Consider the following 16460-nt stretch of genomic DNA (forward strand, 5'->3'; position numbering starts at 1 on the left):
TTCTCCGGCCGCCCCGAGCTGGCGCGCTGGCGGCGGGGCGACGGCGCTGGGCTGGGCGCGGGTGCCCTCTGTCTTCAGCACCGCTCCAGCGCAAGGAAAAAAACAGGTCATCCCGGGCTCATCCATTATCTCATACAGAAGGATCAGTCATTTTCTTCCCCTCCTTAATTTCTTCGGCTATTGTCTTGTAAACCGGCAAGGAAGCATCGCCCGGAGCACGCTGCGGCCGCAGGGGAGGTGTCTAGTCTCACCTCCCGCGGCTCTTAATTCATTATCTTCTTGCCACAATTAGCAAGAGCGAGAGCAAAGGCAAGAGGCTGCTGCTCGCAGGGGACTCAGACCACGCTTGGGAGACCCGAGGTAGTGAAATGTGCCGGTCTGCCTCACGAGCAGGGTTTTGCTATTACAATAAATATTTATATATTTAAAAAAAAAAATAAATAAAATACTGCAACAAGAGAAATCACCTGTAAGGATAAAGGCATCGAAATTACAGTTTTCAGGTCAAGATGAATCTAAATGAAGCACGTGAGAGGCATGTCAGATTAAAATAATACCAGATTGAATAATCGTAATTCAGACGACCTGCTTGCATCCCTAACACAGGTCTCGGGTGTTTTACTTGACTGTATGAAAGTTAAAGTTAGATTACCTCCCCGCTGGGAACTCTATAGATATTTGCCCTACTTTTGAAAGAAAGAGGCAAGGACAAACATTTAACTATTGCTCATTCAGAGAAGGGTTTGCAGTGAATGCTGCCTCAGGGGTGTCTTCTCCCTGTGTCAATATTTGTGGTTTTTTCACTGTCACGCAGCTAGTTGTTTGCCTGCGTTGTGTGTTTATCCATGAGGCGTGTTCATTATGGAAGACTCAGTCCAGGGGTTTGCCGGTGCCCACTTTCCTCGCAGGTCGTGTTTCCCAAAGAGGGAGCCGGGGCCGGAGGGGCTCTGCCTGTCCTCTGCCTCGGGGCATTAAGCTCCCCCAGGGCGCCGTAGACCCAGCTCGGGGCAGCAGATCTGGAGGTGCATCCCTATGTGCACATAAAGGGGGAACAAATTCCCCTTCATCCACGCTTTAATGATGAAACTTTAGTCTCTGCCCTTGACACAACGAACCTGCAACATTTTCCAACTTTCCAGCAAATTATTCCAACGGTTAAGTGAAAAGTTTGCTCCTCGGCTCTGGCAGACAAAGTGTTTGCAAATGCTCCCATCGGTTCCTCCCAAAGTTTAACGCCCTGTAGCCTTCACCCACTCCAGCCTGGCACTCGCAAAGAGAGCAGGTCTTTCTGCTGAGGCTCATGCACGGCTGCCACACAGAGCTGTTCTTCCTCCTGTGACGGCCTGAGTTTCCTGAGACTGGAGAGCAGGTCACCAGGTCTTGATGCCCAGGCATGGCTTCAACTGCTGCCCCTCCAATCCCTGCAGCAGCAGGTGGGAGCAGGTGAGAACGGGCAGAGGTCTGGGACCCATGAGAAGACACCTGGAATGTCAGGAGGCTCTTGGAAGGGCTAGGGAAAGAGGGCACTGGGACTGCAGAGGCTTCAATCTTCCCCAGTGGTCAGGCGGGAAACAAAGGCTTCCCCCGTGGGGAAATAGCAGCATGTGATCCTGCTGTCCTTGTCCCCCCAAAGAGGCCAGCGTCACACCACTGCCTTCTGCCCGTCTCCTACACATCCTGATCCTGCCCCTAACCACAGATCTAACGCTTCTCCCCTCAGAAACATCCCATGACACAGTCCTACAGCCTTCCCCAAATTCTTAACACATGGGGTATCTTCATCATCTGGTAACCGTCCTTGGGGTGCTGCACAGGACTGCATTTTCTGCACAGGTATGAGCTGCCATCAGACAAACAGAGGATCAGGGCAAGAACAGAGAAGGAGCTGGAGCTGGCTTGTAAGCAATGTTTGTTTTCTGTGGGAAATTACCTGATGTTGAATATTTTTCTTTCCTGAAATGAAGGAAAAGTGAACAATTTTCAGTCTCCCATGAAACAATTTAAAAATCACTTGGAGGTTGATTGAAATATTCTATTTTGATGGCATCAAAAGTGTTTTGTTCTGTTTTCCATTTAAACATTTTATACAGTGTAGCACAATGTATCATTATTTTTACTTCAGATGAAATCAATCATCATCTTAAAATGGAAATTCTGTTCCAGTATTTCTTCAAAAGATTTTTTTTTTCTTCTTTTTGATACAACAGGCATACTCCAGTTAAATATTTCTACTTCATCAAAGTGACTTCTTTCAACAGAAAATCTTCCATTGGAAAACTTCTGGTCAGCTGTAATGAAAGAAGCCAGTGTATTGTAGAGAACAGTTTGAAAGGGGTGTGTGGGGGTGTGTGGGGGGGTGGTTTGGAATAGCAAAGACTGAAGCTTGGAAACCTGGTTTACTGAGATCCCACTTTTTGTTTCCTAAACATGCTCCTTTCTCCTCTACTTCCTACGAAGAGAGAAAAGTCAGGTGGACTACCTAATCGTGCAGACATTTTGGCTAAATTATTGGGGAGATTGAAAGCTATTCCGCAAGGATCAATGACACTAAAATTATACAATTTTTTTTCTGCCTTGGAAACAAGTAGAAAGCTCATGTGTTCCTTTCTGAATTGGCAAGAGTCCTTCCTATTCTGCTCACTCAGATGCTTTCCTCTCATGATTTACAAAAGCCACTTACTATATATAAACTGTGCATGCAAAACATGCATAGGTAGCTCTCTGTAGTAGATACTGAAATGTTTGCTCATGAACAAAGGTTTAGAGTCATCTCATCATCTGGCAGGCTCGGTCAGGTAAAACAGAGATTTTAATCTTCCTAATATATTCAATATATTTTCTCCTTTTTTCTTAGCAAAGCAGATGTTCCTCATAGGTTTTCATTTAAAACATGTGCCAGCTACAATATCATTCTCACCCCCTTTCTTCTACCTAAGCTCTTAAGTCATCCTGTCTGTTAAGAAAGAAACAAACAGTATTTTTAACAGTTTTGATTACTTACACTTAACTTGCTGCAACTGCTAGGAAATCAACATTAATGGATCGATGTCAGTATATATGGAGCTTCATAAAGGTCTGATTGCTCAGCTGTTCCTTGTACTTGTAGACCCATTAAAAATAAATAGGATTAACGCATGAAATTTAGGTCTCACTTCTGCAATACTTAGAAACTAGCAATTAGCTTCTACACAAACCTGGGATTATATGAGGTTACTCTCCTCTGCTCTTCTTTTTTGACAGGCAGCTTTTGACCACAAGATCTGCAGAAAATTGAGAGCTTCCATTGCTAGTCATCGAAAAGTCTTTTGTCCACTGTCTCAAGTCAGTATCTTGAGCATATTTTGCAAGCTTAGGAGATTTCACATCCTTTTAAAATAACGTAAATCCCTCCTCAGAGATTTAGTCAGAAGGAAACTGCCTGCTTGGTTATGATTTCAAATGTCTTTCAAATAAGTGTGAGATCTAAATCAATGCAAAATTCAGCATTTGGGGATGTCTTGTAAATTTTTTACACTCTCTAAGGATTATAGACTCCACAAAGTGATGAATAGACTAGATTTATTCAGACGTTCAGCAGTTTCCATCTCTGGCTAGCAGAGCTGTTGATAAGGTAAGATTAATTCTTTCTACATTTTAAAATAAGTGATTGATTTTGTAGCACCGTATTAAAAAACTCTCAGCAGAAGTGCTTCATGCTGACTGTTAAGGACAGAGTCCGGAAGAGCATGCTCCAGAACAGAAAGGGTCTGGCCTCTCCTCAAGGGAAACTCATCTCACAAATGGTTTCTTTGCCACAAACCCGTGTCATCTAAGCAATGACACATAATAGCCAAAAGCACCTGTTTTCCCTTCATTACAGAAAGGGCACGTCTCAAAGTGGTGGTTTCCCTGGCACCCACTCTTGTGAAACTCAGTAACAAATTTTGGTGCTCTGATAGCCATGGAGATGCTCCCAAAGAGCAAACGAGAAGTCAGCTGAATGTCTCCTTTGCTAAACAACATGACTATTCAGTCCTGGATAATGTTTCAAACCATTCCTGTGTTTATTTATTTCTTAACTGCAAAAATGTACTTAGGGTGCCCTCTAGGCCAAAATGCTATACAATATTTACAACATGCTCTTACACACACCAATTCTATCCAGCTCGATTAATTTTGATAAAACTCTCTTGTCCTGAAATCCCCTGATTTCCCTGAAATCATCCCCTAAGAAACAACCTGAATAAATAGATAAATCTATGCTGGTACTTGCATACCAACAAGCTTACGCTACATCAGGCCAAAGAGAAAAGTGCATTCCAAAGTCAAAATACCTCAGTTTCTGAGCTCAGACTCTCAATTTAAAGTCCTCAGACTTCTAATTTAATTCAGAAATGTCAGTCTGAATCACTCTGTCTGAACTCGACAGACAGGGACTTATGTAAGTGTGAGGAGATGGTATCTTGGATATATGTGATTTAATACAGATCAACTAGATAGGTCTACTTAATTAGATTATAACTAACAAACAGGACAAGAAATTTAACTAGAAGTCACTGCACCCTATGGAGAAAGATTTGGTAGTCTGTGGAATATATGGCAGCTAAAGCACCCTCTAGCTGGAATTTCCTAGTTATTTTCAAGGACAGCTCTATGTAAAACCGTGATCTCCAGGAATCCAGTCTGGTACAATAGAAAACTGGTAACACCTACATATGGAAAGGAAGTCCTTGCTGTGTAGATGAAGGAAAGGTATTCCTGCTCTCTCCTGCCATCTCAGATTTTAGGCTGGAGCTGTGGGTCAGTAATCCCCTACGATGCACATTTCAGTTACAAAAGGAAGAAGTAACTTAGAAAGATAGAAAGTTTACTCTCAGACTGTATTATGAAACAACACATCTCTGTACCGCTCAGAGGGAAACCTGCAAGTACCTCGTAATTTCTGAAATTTCCCCAATGACTACAGTTAGCACTAAAAAAAAGGGCTCTGTATTTACTGGACATTATTTGTAACGTTCATTTCACCACATATTCCCCTTCTAGATATTTTGTAAAACAAAACAAAGAAAAAAATAATATTAAAAATCACAAATGTCAGAGATGGAAAAGACTAGCAGTCTTTCTAAAATGGGAATGCTTTACACATGACTAAAGAATCAATGGAGGTTTTATGAATATCACTTTAGCAATCAAACCACGTGTAACAAATATCCAACACATTTTAAAGAACCTTTCCAATGCTCAAAAAAAGACCAAATTAATGGATCAGAAGTGTAACTTATGTTGAATACCCCAGAACATTACTTTTTCCATTTACAGTCTGTTGCTGTCTATGTAATACTGTATACCAGATACTTTATCAGCTTCTGTATATACCTATTTTTGAAGTCTGCATAGCAAATAAAGAACAGGAGAAGGGAATACCTTAAAGATTAGTAGGACTTCGTGGTGACCTTTAACTGAAATGATCTAATTTTCTACACTGCATTTCCATTTGTTCAGGATGGATGGAAAGGATGCCTTAAAATCACTGCCATCAGACAGGTTGGGTTTTATCCACTTTTCTCTCACTGTACATGGGTGTAAATGAACTCAGAGGTGTCAAGCAAGGGAACTTCAGGCCTATTGTTCTAGCTTCACAATCATTATTTTGATTGTATTTGTAGGTAACGTGACAGAATAGCACATCATTGCATAGTTCATAAAATAATGGAAGGTGCATGTTTTAAAGGGATTTAGAAGAAAATAGACATCTCAAAATGGAGCTGTTGTTTGAGATACATCGAGCTGCAGAGCTGCGCATGAGTGAATTCAAAGGGATTGAGCTGCCATGGCTTTGCTCTCTTTCAGGTTTTATTGGTCTTGCCTGGATTATATAGTGCATAAGCACTACAGGCTGAGCAAAGTGAACAAATGGGTGCACAGACTGAAGGAAACCTGGGCTAGATTCACACTATGCTGAATGAGAGATAAAGAGTTATTGGCAATGATCTGCATCCTGTAAACAGCCGTAGAAAAATACTCCACACTGAAAAAGGAAAAGGGAGCAGATATGTATTTTTATAGCACTGCTTACATATTTATACCTCTGCAGTTTACACACTTCTCATTCTCTGGTCTGAATCCAATGGTTCGGTCAAGAAAACATGGCATAAAATACTAGGTTAATACTGTATTTATTTTTAATACATAGGTATTACTTAAAGCAAGACATACAGAATAAAAATCTGATACTCAGAAGTGGCATGAAGATACGGCGTAGAAACTTCGCTCCTCCAACTATCTGCAAATGGCTTGATGTTTTTGTTCCAAACCTTGATGCACAAAAGCACCACAACTACAAAATGAGAGGCTAGTTCAGAGCATGTAAAAACATAGGCTGCACTAAGTGTTCACACGTTCTGACATCTTCTGTATTATAATAAAACCAAGAAGAGTATGGGAGTACATATGTTTCTTTAAAGTACTTCTTTTATTTATACTCCTCATGAGGAATTGCCTTGATAACAAAATTTGCACACAGACTTTATCATTTTGACTTTTTATCCAGTCAAAGCATTTCTGGAAGCATTTCATTACTTCGGGATCTATTAGAATCATTGTTATAACTCTCTTTCCTCTCAATTCCCTGGCAGTATGCTGCTGTGGTTTTGGTGACGGATTAATTTTCCTTTGTGAATTTCCTTTTCCTCTGTGATTTCCTTCTGGTGAAGCAGCTGCACTTTCTCACTGGCCCACTGCCATTTCAGGGATACCAAGACCTTGATCCTCACCTGGGGTGTCTGGCTCCTCAACCACCCACTATAACTGGCTGGTCCTCAGGGTATTTCAAACTCCATCCAGAATCAGACTTTCTTACTCTTGTCCAGCTATACCACTCTACTTGACTTAACACTGGATTTATCATAAATATTTGACTTTATTAAGGCAGGAAAACAAACATCAAGCAGAACACCACCCTTGATGATGAAATGGCTGAGGTCCAGCTGATACAGCAGCTTGAATTCATTGACTGTGAACGCTGGTCCTCAGTAAGTCTGTTCAGATGCTTTCTGTCTTGCATTTCCATCAGCTATTTGACTTTTGCAGTCATTCACTAGCTAGGCAATAGTTCATTTATATCTCCATTCCACTTATGATTAATGGCTCACGTTCAGTTCATGCATTAGATAACAGAGACTGAAACATAATACTTGGATGTTTGCTCTCCCGTATATCTTCCTTAGATGCTGTTATAAATTTTTTGACTCTTGCTGAGCAAAACATACTTACAAGTTACTAACAGATCCTGATGTTCTACAAACATTGGAGTAACGATGTTCTGAAATACTAGACCCTCTCATAGGCTTTGAATTGGACATTAAGAAGAAGGATGCACCTAAAACCATTAGTTTCTTTGAAAAATCTTACTCTCTGTAGCCATGGGGTTGAACTGAAAATGATCAAAAAGGAAGCCAGAAGCAGTGAATAAAACCCCCAAAGAACAACCTCACATAGTCTTAATTAAAGAAAGCCTTTATCTTGGTTGTCTAAGGAAATAAAGCCACTGTGTTTATTGTGCCTACTGCCTCCACAGCCCCCCTGACAAAATACCAAAAACTATTCAGTCTGCAACTGGGGGAAAAAAAAAAATCACTGAAATCTGAAAAAGTCTTGAAGAGAAATATATTTGTTAAAGTTCTTGAAGGTCAGCAGTTGACCAGAAGAAGTAGGCCTACATAAATACCCACCCAGGAAGAGAGGCAGGTGAAATAACCCGCAGTGGTAACCAGGTGCCCAGCCAGTACAGGTCTGGGCCAGCCACAGAATGGTGTGTCTCTGCCCTGGGGAGGTACAACTGGGTACTCAGAGGGATGATTTTCAGAGGTGGAAGATAGAGTGATCATTAGACAGACTGATAGTATGTGCATATTACCAAGATTGGGTAGGAAAGCGGGCTGCTCATGGAACCACTAATTCCCTCGTATGTAAATCGCAACTATAGATTATTAATTGGAACTCACAAGGTGATTCTTGAAACTTTATTAGCAACGAATGGATGAAGGGACAGGAATAACACACGTCTGAGGTGCTGTGTCACCATACTGTGAATAAAGCGCATAGGCAATCAACACCTGCTTTGCTAAATTAAGGGAACTTACTTACGGGAATATTTCTAAATAGCAGTTAGTTGTATTGTTTAGAGAATATCTAAATACTCACCTTCATGAGTTTAAAACAAAGTGTCCTTGTGGTTTTCAAATTATCTGTACAAGTCTGGTGTGTAAACACATAATAATTTAATGGCATAGCCTTTTATTTTTGTTCTAGAGGATATTTTCTTGATAACTATAGCATGTGCTTGTTTTTATCGCATATGCTTGGTTTTGTTTTTGTTTTCCCTTTTCTTGGCAATAGATTCTAAAAAGACTCTTTTTCATCATCATTGCACTTTTTCTTTAGCTGCAAACCATAAGTCTCCAATAAATTACCCCAAACCAGCTCAACTGATTTGACAGCCGCTGTCACTACTATAATAGACAGCTATTGATTTCCATGTCTTTATTTAAATTCAACAGACACTTGCTAGTGCTGCATATAAACACCTTAGTTCCTATTGTGTTTCTGACTTCTAAATGGTACCTGCACTTAGTTTGTGTTCTTTGCCTTTTGTTCAAATCTCAGGAAGCTGGCTTTTTCAAATCTATTGTTAGATCTCTCAGCCTAATTTAACATAGGATGTCCTAGCTGGCTTTTATTTTTCTCTAAACTCCGACCACTGTCACCAGAGGAAGCAAATCTGCACATTGTTCTTTCTTCTTACTCTCCTGTACCAGACAATGTAGCATGTGTCACTCAAGTCATTATACAACATTTTCAGCCTACTTTCTAAATCATCCTAAAATTTGGATGTTCAGTCTAGATCTGTGTGAAAAGTCTTCCCCATTTGCTTTCATTTTGTGGCTACACGAAAATTGACTGGTGACATACGTATAGAACATAATCCCAAAGATCATTTGGACATATACTTAACTCCACCCTCACTTAATGCAGCTTTTATGCTTGTACCCTCACAATTTTCTTTTTAGAAATCGAGGAGGGTAAGGAGAGGAATTCAGGGATATGTGGTGAGAAGACTGCCTTCAGCTTCAGTTGTCTAGTTCATTTTTAATTTTGTTTATTCATTTCTAATGCAGTAAAAGCCTCATGAATAAATAAACAAGAAAGGTCTGCCCAGTAAAAATTCAGAGGAACTACTATTCTATGAAGGGAGCACCACACGTTTTCCATGCATCACAGCTATGATTTCCACCAGTGTACTTATTTTGTGGTTCAAGACCCCCACAGATGAGGAGAGAGATATCATGGACTATTTGTTGCTGCAAGAAAGACCTGATGCTGCAAGACTAGAGTTCACACTGGCTCCTTGAGGCTGCAGGGTGCGTATGAAAGTGTGGAAGAGTGATGTTAGAAAAGAGTCTTTTAACATTTTATGGTTGTAAATTGTACTTTTTAGGATGCTGAGATTAACCTGTCATCTCTTTGCCCATTTTAACTGTCTTGGTTCGAGTTATGAGATGTTGGTGAGAGGAAGTTGTTATACAGTTTGATGCTATTTTTAATTTTATAGTGTACATAATGCATTCAGAAACCTTTTCTTTGAAGGCAATCTGCATTCAATGCTGTTAAAGAGCATCACATCTTTATATAATTTATGGGATAATTTTGATTAGATGCAGTTCTTACTCTGTAGACACAAGCATACAATACCTATAATAATTATGGCAATTGTATATCCAAAGTTGTCTGTTCAGGAGAAAGCTATTTGTTTAGCATATAATACTTTAGGGCTTTGAGACAGGGAAGTGTCTGCATTTGAAGAATAAACAATAAAGACCACTTTAGAGCAGATTGTCCTTTATTATGTTACTTTACATTACACACACCTTAATGATCCCTCAAATTGAAGATACCTTGCACCAAACAATGTTAACTTCACCAGAATCCCTCAGAAATGCAGGGCACGAAAGGCAAAGAATCAGCTTGGCTCCTCAGGGAACTACCTTGCTTGTGCAGAAGCATGTGTGGAAGGTGCGTATTGCCTGGGAAAGGTGGCACCAAAAAGTCAAACCACACCAAACTTACATCTGGTGAACCAAACCCAAACCTGAATAATTTCAGCTGGGCCCATTCATGCAGAACTGGAAAATGTAACTGCCTGGGAAGGACCCTCCTAGGAAAGCTCTGATGTTGCAAGAAGCCGGGACAAAAATTCCATGAGCTTGGTGTGGACACTACCTGTTTTCCCATCTCAGATGATGGTGTTTATTTGGCTTAACAACAAGGAGCAGAGTTTTGAAACAAGACTAGCAGCTGCAGATAATTCTTCCAGAGTTAGCAGAGTAGCAAAGCAAAACAAAACTTGGCATCCAGGGTCAAATTACTTTCAGTGGGTAATTTAAAAATAACAGTACATGGCTGGTTCTCTGGAAATAATCTCACCTTTCTCGTGTTACCAGCAATGTCTACCTTCAGGTCACCTGACACCACTCTCATTAACAACACACTGACCTGTGGGGCAGCAGCAAACGCAGGAATTTTGCTTGACCCTTTTCTCTTCGTTGAACCCCACCAGCAGCTGTGCACAGCGCTGCCACATTTCTAAGCATCTGGGTTAAAACTGGATATCATGGGTATTTCCCACTGAGTTAATCTTTTCCAGAAGACTTCCTGACAAATGCTGTTTCCAAATACAGGAGAAAGAAAAAAACATCCTTGGCCTGTGGTACAAGCATCATCGTTGCTCTCCCTGTGGAGCAGGTGTCGTAGGGCTTCCTGGGGGCCGGTGGCAGTGGGAAGCCCCCAGAGGGGTCTGCTGGGGCAGGGCTGGCAGCCAGGATTGGTCCCACTGCACCAGCCAGGAGTGGAGCAGCCAGGGGCAGAGCCCTGGGGGGTAGCTGGGCAGGGACAGTCAGGGCTGGTGGTGCCCCCAGGGTCCTGACAGAAATACATTGACTTATGCTTTGGGCAGGAGACAGATCTGTTGCAATTTGTGATAAACCATAAAGATGTTTATCAAGCCAGAAGATAAACATTCCTTGTTTTGCTGATATCTCTACACACAACATAATAGTATTGTTATTTATATGCTACAACATCTTAATCATTTATCACTTCCCATCTGTGCTGCAGACCTAGGACTTCATCTATTAGGAACATCTGCAAGTCCATAAGCATCCTAGGAGAATATTTTTTGCAACGTTTTTGTATTCTGTTCCTATTGCCTAGAGAAAAAAGCTGAAGTTAATGAAAAGTAATACTTGGTTGGAAAAAGAGGAAAGGATTTATTTTGTTCTGACCTCATTACTTTCTCTCACAATCATTTTTCAAATAAAAGCCTGTTCTCTCATCTCTTTTCACTTCCCAATTACCTCCTCAATTAAAAAAGTTTATTTTTGTTCAAGCAGGGTTGTGTAATATTTCACTGTTTTATTGTGTGATAAGGTATTTTTTATCCCTGAGACTGTGTTCAGTGATGCAGTCATTTTTGCTGACTCACCTCCCCAGTCAGAGAAGGTGGATGCTACCAACACCAGTTAAGCAGCATCACCAGTCCTGTGGCACACGGATGGGACACTATGTAGGAAAATGCCTTAGAACAAAAAAAGCGGAAAAAAACCCTCAGAGAACTGAGAGCAGGAAGGAGATCAGGTTGAAGCATGGCTTATTGTTGACATTTGTGTGCAAACTTTGTACCTGTAATGCTAAAGAACAGATTATGAATCTACCCTGGTGAGAGTACAGTAGACACGGAATTATTTTTTGTTATTTACAGCTAGAACACAATCCATGCAGCTGGGTTTGGTTGGATGGGGAAAGATAGAGACTAAGGAAAAGAGAGTATTTACAGATACTGTAGATTAAAGAAAAACATTAAATTTCTGTAATTGGAAAAAGGCGACTAGGTATGGAATTACCAAAATAAAGTACTTAAATTGCTTGCATTGCTTGTGTTGGTTATGAACCACGAACTAGAGCTGCTCATTTAATACTTGGGCTGTTCCATCAGTCCCCACTTTGCAGGGCTCCCTGTGGTACCATGTAGAAAAACAAAACCAAACACACATTTGGGCCCCAAACCAACTTCTCGTTGCTCATAGCATTTCTAAGATTTAGGCCAAAGACATGCAAAAACATAGTTTGATTAATAAAAGTGTAGGTGTAATTATTATTGGAAGTACAATGACTTTCATCTATATTCAGAGAAAATATTCTTTCTCATTAGTTAACGTTGCTGCCTTAGTGAGTTAATGCTCCAGGTCAAAGTAAAAGGACAGCTCAGAGATGCCTCAGGCTCCTCTCTACTAGAAGCTTGCTCCAGGGATTCACAATGCCCCAGATGGCTGGGGGTCTAAAGGCTTCTGGTCTCTTAACATTTCTCCCTGGACAGCAGCATCAGCCTCGTACTACCACACTTGGGGCCTCTCCTGTTCCAGATTTACTGTGCCTTTCAGAGCAAATAAGTTATAAGGGACCAGATCCCATTGCATCAGCAGCACAAAGCAGCCAGTTCTGCTGCCCAGCCGAGCACTACCTTGCCAAAATTCCCTTGTATAGTATCTAACCACCTCATACACTGCACATAGATACATCCCTGTCTTCTACCAGAAATGCTATCTAGTTCTAACAGCATTCAGGTAAGTTTTAACTACTCTAAAGAACCGGATAGTTGCCTGATAGCTTTATGATGTCTCCTTGGCTGTTTCATGCCCTGTGCAGTTTGTGATTCAGCACTGCCTGCTCCCTCAGCTCAGCATCACAACAAAGGCTAGGTAGTGTGGAGTACACATCCTACCCCCGTGTAAAACCAGGTACTTTCTCTGAGTCAGTGTAATAACCCAGGTGGGCTTGAAGGTGAATTTTGGACAGATAATTAAATTGACACTCCTCTAAAGAAAACAATTATTAATCTTCTGCCATGAAGCTACATCAATCTTTTATGAACTAATTTTAACATCAAACCGTGTTCAACTTGAAGAAAACATCTTTGGAGGCAGATTTTCATCTGTGTTAAATAAATACATGGGTTTGTGGCTTAAGTACTGCAGATCTTTCGGTACTTCTGATTTTATAAATCAAAGAACTAACATCCTTGATGAAGTTCATATTTTCTTTCACAGAAAATACAAAGACTGCTTCTCACTTCTTTATGAGAAAAGTGGCCAGAAGAAAGTTGTCCCAGAAGACTGCACATTTTTGTTTCAATTTCAGTTCAAGTTGCCTTTTTATCCGTAGTGCAAACCACATATAATAATTCTGCGTGAAGTTTTGATTGGCTTAATTTTTTTATTAGACAGGCAGCTATGAATTCAAATCTTCTCTTGCCAGAGTGTGAAAATAGATTTTTCACTGCCAAGAAAGGTATCTCTAATAGATCATGTCTGAAATATGTCTGAAATATCTTTTGTGACTGTCCTTCAGTTCTCCTCCAAACCACTGTGCCACATATTATGTTATAAACGTCTATATTTTGAGCCTAAATTTCCAAAAGCTTTTACTGATTTTATAATAAACATTTTATTTACTTAATTCCAGATTTATTAGAGGACTTGCTTTTTCTCAGAAACTTATCCTTTATGCATTTTTGCTCTGAAAAAAAAAAAAAAAAGGCTCATCAAAACAATATTAAAGCAATGAAAACACCATATTTTATTAAATAACTCCAAGAACTGGATTCCAAATCCTACATAGTAACTCTAGACGATGTCCTAGATGCAATGACATGGTTATTTTTTTTTTTCTGCTCTATATTTAGATAGTCTTTTTAACTGTCCTTTTCTCTTGGAAAAAGAGAGATGGGCTTAACTCCCACCAGTGACTGATCAGCTGCTATTGTCAGTCCTGAGGTCAGGTGTATCACCTGGTTTTCACAAAACCAGCACGTAGCTCAGCTGAGTGGCAGATGGACAAGGGTGTATAAGAATTGTGCATACACGTGAGCTGAGACAGATGGCCTGAAGAGTGGGGTGCAGATAGCTTCCTTCAGGAGATGCTGTGTTAAAAGGCAGAAAGGCACAAGTCATATCTTGAACTTCCCTATTTTGAAGAAACAGAACTGAAGCCCTGAAGAAGTGAAAAAAAGAGAGGCTTGTCATCCCGTGGCTCCATGGTATTGTTCCCTGTGTGCGAGAGAATTAGCCTACTGGCTTACATGATTGCTTTTGGCACACAAAAATGCTCTTCGTAGCTCTCTGAAAAATATTTAAATCTTCTACTCTTTTGTCTGAAGCAGTATTATGTACTGTGGATGGTAGCAATTATATGATAACAGTTTAAAAGTCCCACTATGATAGCTAAATTATTTTAAAAAAACCTAAACACTAAGGAAGTTGGGTAGAACTGAACCTACAAGCATAATTTCCTACCAGGGCTCAGGTAGTTGACCATGAGTTTATTAATCTGCAATAGACTGGAGCCATATTATGCCTCTGCTGGGGTCTATCTTTTCATGTCTATCCCATGGTGATTTGTATCTACAGAACTCAAAAGATTTTTCCTACTAGTTAACTAACTGATTAACACAGTGAGTGGTTTTCTACCTAGTTTGCTGAGGTACACAGATGCTCATCTCTTCAGCATAACGTACAATCATTGTAGTGCAGGGAATATAATCTATCTGGCCTCAGTTTTATTCTTTTGCTGCAACCGTTCACATTTCCTGCCACCAGAACCAATCTGGAGGCAATTTTCATTTTCTTTAGAAATCTTCTGCTTACCTTTGCAACTAAAATATTGGTGGAAGGGACTAAAATACTACATCTACTAACATGCTGTTTTCTCTTCTCCATCCTCACTCAAAAAAGAAACCCTTTGAAAAGTAGCATATCTCCTGATTTTATTTGCTTACTCTTTCTGGTATTTAAGAGTTGCTACTGAGAGCAAAGGGGAATTTTTATCCATAGGCAAGTGAGGATATGTTCTCAAGTGTGGTCAAAAAAACCACATGGTCTCATTTTCTGTCATATTCTCTTCTCTTTATACTGTTCCTTTTTATTTTGTTAAATTAAGTTGCAATTATCTTCTTTCATGCATTCAAGTTCTTTAGAATGGGAGGGAAATTACTAGGTACTAATCACTAGGATCCTTATTCATTAGCTGCTAAATAGAAATGGGCATTCTTCCACCTGCTCTTGACCCTTATTTCAAAATTCAGCTCATTTATCCCGAGAACTAAGGAAGATTTCTCCTACAGAATGGGGGTGAGAGAAAAAAGAGAGGCTCGGACAGAAATCATTATGCAGAACAGGCATCATCCTGGTGCCATTGTATTCTCCCCTCTTCTGAAAGCAGAAAGGTTCCTTTCTTGCTTATTTATTTTTATGACATCCAGATGAGAAAACAAAAGTTCATTTTCACAAGTGCTTTACATTAAAAGTCTTAAAAACCCACCATCACTCCCAAAGAAAGAACAAATCACAACTCTGAAGAAGAAACAGTTAAATAGAAGATATGTGCAATACAGATGTACGAAAGTTATCTAAAAGAAAAGGACTTATTAAGAGATTCACCATCCTTAGCCTGTGAACAGAGCTCTCTGAAGCATGGATTGCTGTCTGCTATTTCTACATGGATTCTTGAAGTGTATGCTGTTGGAGCAGTTTCTAATGGGTGAGTGATTTGACTACCATCTGTCATGTGTTTTTCTTCCATTCTTCTCCCACAGGAGGATATGCGAAGTAAAGTTTTCGTTCAGTCACTTTTGTCTGTTCTTTTTTGTGCTGCCATGTATTTGTATTGGAGAAGCCTGAGTCAAAAAAGTGTTCTTTGGGCTTTTAGTTGGAAAGGGCTAATGTTCTGGTGGTCACCGGTTCCTGGGGAAGCTAGGGTAAGGTCTAGATAAGATAGTTCCTGATAGAATATGACATCTGTAATGTGTTTTTCAGTTTGAAGGAGATCAGGAAAATTTCTCTCGATGATTCATCAGCTACTGGATTCAGAAGTGGGTGGAGCCTGTGCCAAAGTTTAGCGCTCCTTCAGAAATTCAGAATATTCACTCTCACAAAGAGCTTTTAGGGGGCTCACAGTTCTGAACTGGAAAACTGTAAGTTGTTGTCAGGGTAGATCCAGGACATTTAAGCAGGATTTACAGATTTATAATGAGGTAGGAGACCACAGTGTTCCTTGCTAGCTTTGTTGCTAGTTGTAGATCCCAGGACATTAATAAAGCTGTTTTCTATTACTATCCTTAGGATTGGAATTGACAGCAATTATGGATCCTTAGAGGGAGCCTTTTAGGCTACACCTGTGTAGCCTCTATCAGGCATGCCAGTGGATACAGGCTAGTTCCTGGGCAAGTGGCACAGCCTGTACTGTATCTAAGGCCGTTTGGAAAGAGCTATGCTCGGTCTGCATTTAAGCAGGACTGACCTTCAGCATGACAAGAATCTAGAAACCTTTTGTGTTTCTCCCCATTTCACACATGTCTGTGATGAGCCCTCCAC

This window comes from Athene noctua, chromosome 1, assembly GCF_965140245.1.
Source record: "Athene noctua chromosome 1, bAthNoc1.hap1.1, whole genome shotgun sequence".
Classification (NCBI taxonomy): Eukaryota; Metazoa; Chordata; class Aves; order Strigiformes; family Strigidae; genus Athene; species Athene noctua.